Below are 9,639 nucleotides of genomic sequence, written 5' to 3'. Positions count from 1 at the left end.
AACTCAAGGAATCACGTGATACACCCAAATACGGGGCAAAATAAGATGACACATAAGAATAAGTGGAGCCTGGATCAAATAAGACTGATGCATCTCTAGGACAGACCGGAATAATACATGTGATAATAGAATCGGATGCAACGACATCAGTCCTAGCAAGAAGGGAATAATATCTGGCCTGGCCTCCCCCTCTAGGGCGACCTCTACCCGCCTGACCTCCACCTCTAGCTGGCTGTGCAGGTGGAGTGGCAACTGGTGCAATAATCATGGCTTGAGAAGCGTGAGGGCCCTGTGGAATGGATGGGGCCTGAGAAATCTGTGGAGGTTCACCCCTCCTAAATTTGGGGCAATCTCTCATAATATGACGAGTGTCACCATACTCAAAACAAGCTCTCGGAGGACGTGGCTACTGAGACTGGCTCGGGCCTGATCGACTAGACTGCCCGCTGAAAGCACCCAGTACAGGAGGTACAGTAGACATTGGTGGTGCATAATATGGAACATGAGGTCTGGGAGTAGCCGGAATACCTCTGGAAGCTGGAAGTGCTGAATGAATAGGACGGCTCACATAACCTCTACCATGACATGCTGCAACTAGGGCACGAGAATTATTATTTGTGCCAGAATCTCGGGGTCTCTTAGCTTCCCTCTCTTCCCTCTCCCGAGCTTGCATACCTTCCAATCTCCTAGCAATTGACACCACCTATTGGTATATGATGTCCATCTCTATCTCTCGGGCCATACTGTATCTGATACTAGGGTGGAGACCCCCAATAAATCTGCGAACCCGCTCTCGAACAGTAGCAACTAAGGCTGGTGCATGCCTAGCCAAATAACTGAATCGGACCACATATTCTAACACGGTCATAGAACCCTAGTGCAGCTACTCAAACTCTGCACGCCATGCATCTCTAAGACTCTCAGGAACATACTCCCTTAAGAACATATCTGAAAATTGAGTCCAATTAAGTGAAGTTGCCTCAGCTAGACTATCCAACTCATATGCCCACCACCACTAGTAGGCTGCTCCTCTAAACTGGAATGTCGTGAAAGAAACCCCACTGGAATCCACAATACCCATAGTACAAAGGATATGGTGACATTCCTCCAGAAAACCATGAGCATCCTCTGAAGCTAAACCGCTGAAAGTGGGAGGGTGGTACTTCTTATACTTCTTGAGCCTGAACCGCTCCCCCTCTGAAACTGCTGTCCTAATCTCAGGACAAACTGGGACAACTAGATGCACTAGTAAAACCTCTAGGGCATGGTCAACTTGGGCTCGTGGTTCTGGAGTATGGGCGGTGGGAGGCTGTGCTCCTCCCCCAGCCTGAGATATGGCAGGAGCAAGTGGAATTAACCCTGCCTGAGCTAAAGCGCCAAACATGCTCAAAACCTGGGCAAGAGTCTCCTGAAGTGCAGGAGTAGTAACAGGCGTCTCAGGTGCTTTCTCTCCAACTGCAGCTACTGGTGGCTCTGGTGCAGCAGCTCGTGCAGGTGCTCTAGCTGCACCCCCTAGTCTTCCTCGGCCTCTGCCTCGACCACGGCCTCTTGCGACTCCAACAGGGGGTGCGGGTGTTTGATCATCAGATCCAGTTGTGCGTGTCCTCACCATTTGTGAGAGAATATAAAGACAATTGTTTAAAACTTTGAAATCAACAAATACGCACGATAAGGAATCAAAGAACTGAATATTTCCTAACAGTTCCATAGCCTCTCGAAGATAAGTATAGACGTCTCCGTACCGATCCGCAAGACTCTACTAAACCTGCTTGTGACTCATAACACCTATGAACCTAGAGCTCTGATACCAACTTGTCACGACCACAAATTCCCTCTGTAGGATGTCGTGATGGCACCTAGTCTCTAAGACAAGGTAAGCCTATCAATGCGTAATAATAATAAATATCTGAAATAAATAAACTACAATTCAAACAATGTCAACTCCCAAAACCCGATAGAAATAAGTCACAAGCTTCTAAGAATTTATTCTCCATGTCTCTATACATCAGAGTCTAAAACAACTAAGGGAGACAACATAGTAAGATAGAAGGGGACTCCAGAGTCTGAGGACGCTGACAGATATACCTTGAAGTCTCCTCGTACAGTTCGTTTACCGATGCCTGGTCTGATAAGATGTACCTGAATCTGCACAAAACAATGTGCAGAAGCGTAGTTTGAGTACACCATAGCGGTACCCAGTAAGTGCCAAGCCTAACCTCGGTAGAGTAGTGGCGAGGGCAGGTCAGGCCCTACTGGAGAATAAATAATGGCATGGTAAAATATTTAAACAATATAATAAGATAAAATAACAATAGAAAAGAATCAAGTAGTATGTCACATTTAATTACACCAAATAATGGCAATTAATATCTCGTGGAAACAAAACAAAATTTCCTTTCAACTTCAAGAAAATCACAATAAATAATCAAAGGCAACTGCGGCCATAAATCAATATTAACAAGGGCACTCCCGAGGTACCACCTCGTAGTCCCAAATCATAAATAAATTCAAAATATCTTATTTTCTTATCTCACCGCGGGAGCCTTCATAATTTATTTAAAAGAAAATATTTTTTTTCGAAATAGCATCCTGTGTTTTAGCCATCCTTATCACACTGCATGACTTCTAGTAGTTCTCCCTACTAGCCACGTGTATCAAGCCACACTTATCTCACCGCATGCGTTTTCATATCCAGACCTTATACCACCGCATGCGTATCAACATCGCAATATATCACAATTTGCACCTCAAGTGCTCAAATAATTTAATTCGCCAAAATAATTCAACAACAATATTTTTTCACAATAAAGAGTTCACGGCTCATGTCAAAATAATTCAGCAAAATAATATTTCAAAATCTTTAATACGTTGCTTCAATACCAAATTTAAAAATGCCAAATACTTCATATTAATAATATTTAATTTAAAGAAAATCAACTTCAAATAATGCACAGAATAAAAGAAACCAAGTTCCAACTAAATAGATAAAACAATTAGCATGAAAAGGTCAAGCAAATTTAAAATATAAACATTAAATCAATAATGAAGAATATAATAAAATAAAATAATTTAATTAATGCGCAACAGTGATCTACACAATTTAAAACATAATCTTTCACATTTAGCCCGTGTACACATTCGTCACCTCGTGTACACGACTTTTCACCCATTACAATTATCAATCCTAGAGGGAATTTGCCCCACACAAAGTTAGACAAGTCACTTACCTCGACTTGCTCCAATTTAAACAAGTATTATGTTTTTTCTTCGATCTTTCGACTCCGATCGACTCGTATCTAGTCATAATTAATTGGATACAACCTTTTTAAAAAAAGAGTTGGTGGTCTAATATTCATATGGCAGTGCACGTTTAGGGGACAAACAAATGAGCACCAGCTGCAGTTTACCTCTGGTGTTGTTGCTTCAGTTTACCATCCCAGCCTTGACTAAGAATGTCAGGTCACTGTAGCCTCATGATATTATTTGGACCGTGCAGTTAGCTTCATAAGCTTGTGATGTCTCCTTTAAATAATTTAGGGGGTCATCTATTTTTTTAGCTGTATAAAATATTCCAGACTAGATGTCAGATAGTTAGTTACCTACCTATCCAAAAAACGTCGGTCTCCTTGCCCCACTTGTTTGAAAATGCATTTTTTTCTTAGCTTTTTGTTAAAGAAGTTGCCTATATTTTGCGAGAAGGGCTCCTCATCCTGCTATCTAGGCCTTTACTGGATGTTAGTTGCCATTTCTTCTTAGATTATCTGATAGGAAATGTGCTTATGTATTGACTTTGCAAAATGCCTTAGCTTATACAAAAGTCCTTCATGAATGATTAATATCCATACCTCTTTTGTAATAGGTACTTGATGGTTGTAAAAGGTTGATGATGAATCTTTTTAGCAATCTAAGCAAAAACAATTGGTGTACCATTGACCTTAGCTTGGCAAATCTTTTTGTTCAGTTTAAACCATGTTCATTCAGCACCATGCCACATCTTAGGATTGTAAGACCAGTGACTTTTTTCCTTATGAGAGGCTCAAAAGTATCTAGCCGAAAGCTCATGTTATAGAAGTCTTTAGTGGAAGCAATAGATTGTCAACTATTAAGTGAGTGGAAGTAATATAATATCAACTATTAAGCGTACTGAGATGGGCAACCATCCCTACTTGTATCTGGTGGACTATTTGGAGGGAAAGAAATCAGATATCCTTTTTTGAACAAAAAGGGGAATATTTACAAATTGCAACAACCTGTTCCATTAGCTTTTTGGTTCAAGTTAAAAAATGTACATGATATTTTACTAGATTTCTTCAACCGGCGGACATGTTTATGCAGTCAGAGACTGTTTTTGAAAGGTTCCTGATGTATCATTATGCATCATCGTGATGCAACTTACTAATACAATTCTTGCTTACCTAACAAAGAAAATTTCTAACTGTACTCGTCAAATTTTTTGCTTGCTTATTTTCAACATGCAAACATCTATTATGTTGCCTTGTCAGCAAAAATTTAGTAAGCCATGTGGACGACTTGTTACACCAGATTTGCTAAAGCAATTGTATGTTGTTGTTATAGATTTTTTAATATGCTTAATCTCTGATATTTATTTGAATGTTCATTTGCATGCTGTCTGATGTAGGTAGCAACACCTGGTCGCCCTATTGGATCATCTTTCCAATACTAAAGGGTTTTCTCTTCGTACGATAAAGTATTTGGTAGGTTTGTCCATTGAGTCTTATGCTGAAAATGTTCCAGAGATGTTCTCGTTCTGCCTGTTTATGTACTCTTTTTATTTTCTTTTGGATGAAAACCCAAAAGTGCAATGTTGATTCACGACATTTGGTTGAAGGATGTGTTATTATGTCACTATTGACATTAAAAGTGATATTTGCTGCATGTTCAAGGCTAGGCCTTTTGATAGTTGGAGAGTGGTATGATTTTTGAATGCCGTCTAGTCCATATTCCCCACAGCGTGCATACAGTATATCTCTTGTCAGAGGAGAAGCTGCTTGTCATTTTTTCCTGGCAGCATTGTCAAATTTCGTTGGTCCTTACTTTTTAACTTTCCAACATATTGAGCCGCAAAAAGCATTTGACTACTTTACTTGATATGTTCCTCTAAAACTTTCTTATCTTCATGTGGGTTTACAGTTAAATGCTTTTCCCCCAACTACAGCATGAGGCACAATGGCTTCATCGCCTTAGGTGCGGACAATTGGATCAAGCAAGAAATTCATTAATTGAAGCAATATGTATCCAAAAATAAAATGCAATTCATTATATGCGATGCGAATGGTTTTCAGACTTGTTTTAGAATTCCATCTTTTAAAATCTTGATTTTCATTTTCGTAACCAAGTCTAGGTTTTAAAAAAATATAAATATGTGTTTCACAACATATTATTTTAGTTGGATAAGCATGCATGCGTATCCTGAGTCATGAATTTGTACATGCAATAGGTATTGGATGAGGCAGAGGTATTGGATGAGGCAGATAGGCTGCTAGATGAGGAATTTGAAAAGACTCTTGATCAGATTTTGCATGCGATCCCTCACGATCGAAGGACTTACCTATTTTCTGCTACAATGACCAAAGAGGTTAGCTTTCACGTGCTTTATATGAATCCGTTGTTAATTATGAATGGTCTGTTTTCTGTGTGTGGATAATTTCTCTTTCTAGGTTCCGTTCTCAAGAGAAATTCCCTTCTCTGATGGTAGATAGGTATCTTTTCCTGAGTACTTGGGGTAGGAGAAGTGCTTTCATGAAAATTTCCCTTTTTATTTTCCAAATATCATGCTCAGTCGGACATTTATATAAGAAGATACCGGAAAATGGAGGAGATTTTTACTTGTTTTTCAACTTTTTTTCATATTGGCATGCGGCTAATGATCAGTAATCATTGTTATGGCAGTAGATGCACTTACTCTTTATATCATAAGAGCAATATGATTATTACATAAAATTGTCTGGGAAAGAAAAATGAGAAGGTGGGGTTGTTGTGAATGGCAAGTTAGTTTGCTCTTGTTCTGCTTTGCTCTTTAAGGAATTTATTTCCATGCCTAATAGTTTCTGCTGTGCCACTCTTGATGAAACCTTCGAGGAGTGAACATTTTGCATGGAAAGTCAGATTCTGAATATATCTGTACATTGAACTACAGGTAAAGAAACTTCAGAGGGCTTGTTTGAGAAATCATATGTGATGACCTAAAATGTCTATCTTTAAATTTAATAAGTAATTATGTGTTCTAAGACCTCAAAGAGCATCATTTATCATTCCTCGACTTGCGTGCGTAGTCCGTAAAATTTTCCGAAAAATTTTCATGTGAAAAATGGATTAAAATGTGAAATAGAGCTTTAAAACTCAACTGAGATGACTTTGGTCAACAGTTTTAGCAAACGGACCCAAATCAATATTTTGACAGTTCCAGTAGCTCCGTATCGTGATTTGAGACTTAGGCGTACGCTAGAAATTTAATTTGGAGGTCCCTAACTCAAGTTATGACCATTTAACAGAACTAGCAATTTAAAGGCTAAAGATTTCAAGTTTGACCACGGGGTTGACTTTTTGATATCGGAGCCGGAATCCGATTATGGAAATTTGAACAGCTCCGTTATGTCATTTATGATTTGTGTGCCAAATTTGAAGTCATTCCGGATTCATTTAATATGTTTTGGCACGAGGTTTGCAAATTGAAAAGTTTTAAACTCAAAATCCGAATCGAGGTGTGAATTGTAATTTCGATGTTAATTAATGTGATTTGAAACCCCGAGTAAGTCTGTATTATGTTACGGGACTTGTTGGAATATTTGGATAAAGTCCCGAGGGGCTCGGATGAGTTTCGGACGAAATTCGAATTGTTTAGAGCATGTTGAAAGCAGCAGGTTCTTGGCAGAACCTAGTGTAATCGCACCTGCGCAATGGTGATCGCAGGTGCGGAACCGCATCTGCGAGAAGCTGGTTGCTTCTTCGACCTGGGCACTGGCCAGTTGCATCGCTTCTGCGGAGAAATGGGGCGCAAATGCGCGACCGCTTCTGCGAAGGCTGCATCGCTTCTGCGGAAGACTCTGCGGTCGTTTGGTCGCTTCTACGACGTCGCAGGTGCGATAGAAATGTCCGCAGATGCGGAACCTTGCCTGGCAAATCTACTTCACAAATGCATGACCGCAGGTGCAAAAATAAAGCTCGCAGATGTGAAAATGCTGGGCAGAATACATAAAATTGAGTCTTAGCCATTTTTACTCATTTTTGAGTTTCAAGTCTCGGATTTGGGTGATTTCAAGGGGGATTTTCACGACTTTGAATTGGGTAAGTGTTATTTAACCAAAAGTGATTATATTTCATAAATCCATGTCTATATTAATCATTTATTTCGGATTTAGATGGAAGAAATTTGACTTTTTATAAAATCTTTCAAAAATAAAAAGTTAAGATTTAAAGGTCCATTTGATATCGGAATTGGACAATTTTTGTATGGTTGAACTCGTATCGGAATAGGTGTTCAGATTTCGCGAGTTTTTTCGGAATTTGAGACATGGGTCTCACTGTCGAATATTTAAATGAATTTCAGATTTTTATCCGGAAAATTTATAAATTAATATGAAATTAATTCCTATGATTAGTATTGAATATATCGAATTATTTGTAAATAGATTTGAAGCTTTCGGGGATAAATTTAAAAGGAAAAGTTGTGGTTGAGTAATTGGTTGGAATTTGCAAAGCGAGGTAAGTGTTGTGGTTAACCTTGACTTGAGGGAATAGAACCCTTAAATTAATTGCTATGTGAATTGCATGTGAACGACGTATAGGCGAGATGACGAGTGCCTATACGTCATCAAAATTAATTATTTGCATAATTATTTAAAAATTCTAAATTTATTTTAATACATGAATTAATAGTTAAAATAATTATTTCTCTTGTATTCTTTGTCAAATATTAATTCTTAAATTCCTGTAATAATTGCTATATGCTTGTTTGAATTATGTGCACTAATTGCTACTTGATATTTAGCATATTAAATATTAAACTGTCTATTTTCTCTATGATTTTCGTAATAAATTATTATTTATCATTGTTTGGTTCATAAATAAATTATAATTATTGTGTGCCTTGATGCTTAATATTTTCTCATTGGACGTGGTATTTATTGGAGTAAAATTTATTACATTTATGAGTTATTTAAAATTATATTGGGGGAACGGGTTGCACGCTGCAACGGAAATAAAAGTATATATATATATATATATTGGGGGATCGGATTGCACGCTGCAATAGACTTATTTAAAAGTCAATATTGGAGGATCGGATTGCAGGCCGCAATAGACTTATTTAAAAGTCAATATTGGGGGATCAGATTGCACGCCGCAATAGACTCATTTAAAAGTGAATATTGGGGAATCAGATTGCACGCCGGAATAGACTTATTTAAAAGTTAATATTGGGGGATCGGATTGCACGCCGCAACAGACTTATTTAAAAGTCTATATATATACATGATTGAAATAAATATATGAGAGACATGATTAAAAGGAATATATTGTGAGAGAGGGTTGCACGCTGTAACAGAATTGAATATGAATATATTGTGAGAGCGGGTTGTACGCTGCAACAGAATTGGTTGAAATGATAATGGATTATGACTGCTGAGTTGGCTTCAATTATTATAAATGAGTTACCTGTTTTATTTCTATTATTTGTTGTTGTCATTAATATTGCGTACAGGTTAATGTAAGTGAACCGCCTTAGCCTCGTCACTACTTCGTCGAGGTTAGGCTCAGCACTTACCAGTACATGGGGTCGGTTGTACTGATACTACATTCTGCACTTCTTGTGCATATTTCGGAGTTGGTCCCAGCGGCGTACCATAGACTTGCTCGTATTTCAGTTACTCGGATGAGACTTGAGGTATAACTGCATGGCGTCCGCAGTTCTGAAGTCCCCGTCTATTTTACTTTAGTTATTTGTTTATTTACAGACAGCTTTATTTTGTTCAGACCTTTGTTTGTATTATTTTAAAAGCTCGTGCACTTGTGACACTAATTCTGGGATAGTATTTAGACATCATTTTTTTTTATGGATTATTCACTATATTTCAAACTTTGCTTCCACATTTGGTTCCTTGTTATTAATAAACTTAAAATTGTTTTAAAAATGGATAATATTATTCTAACGTTGGCTTGCCTAGCAAGTAAAATGTTAGGGACCAATACGGTCCGAAGGTGAAAATTTTGGGTCGTGACAGTTGGTATCAGAGTACTAGGTTACATAGGTCTCACGAGTCACGAGCAAGCTTAATAGAGTTTGAAAGATCGGTACGGAGACGTCTGTACTTATCTCTCAGAGGCTATGAAGTTTAGGAACAATATCATTTCTTTCTTATTGTGTCGTGCGATTTTATTCTATCATCGATGATTGAACCATTCTACTCTTATTCTCTCGCAGATGGTGAGAACACGCAATACCTCTACCGATGGACAGGGACCAGAACCTCCGGTGGCAACTATGGCCAGGGGTAGAGGTCGAGGTCAAGGTCGTGCCAGAGGCCGAGGTAGAGCTCAGTCCGGAGCTTGAGCAGTTGCACCTATTGTAGAACCTCAAGTGGACCTTCAGGAGGAGGTCCCAGTTCAGAATGTACCAACTGG

General features: G+C 38.5%; 1 pseudogene; it reads left to right on the top strand.

The window, feature by feature from the left end:
- Positions 1 to 4,519: 4,519 nt before the first annotated feature.
- The window catches only part of LOC107805866 (DEAD-box ATP-dependent RNA helicase 10-like), a 35,151-nt pseudogene continuing 30,031 nt past the window's right edge, over positions 4,520 to 9,639 (top strand).

This window comes from Nicotiana tabacum, chromosome 12 (assembly GCF_000715075.1).
Source record: "Nicotiana tabacum cultivar K326 chromosome 12, ASM71507v2, whole genome shotgun sequence".
In the NCBI taxonomy this organism is placed as follows: Eukaryota; Viridiplantae; Streptophyta; class Magnoliopsida; order Solanales; family Solanaceae; genus Nicotiana; species Nicotiana tabacum.
The sequence above is the reverse complement of the archived record's forward strand: the minus strand, read 5'-3'. Positions and strand labels throughout refer to the sequence as shown.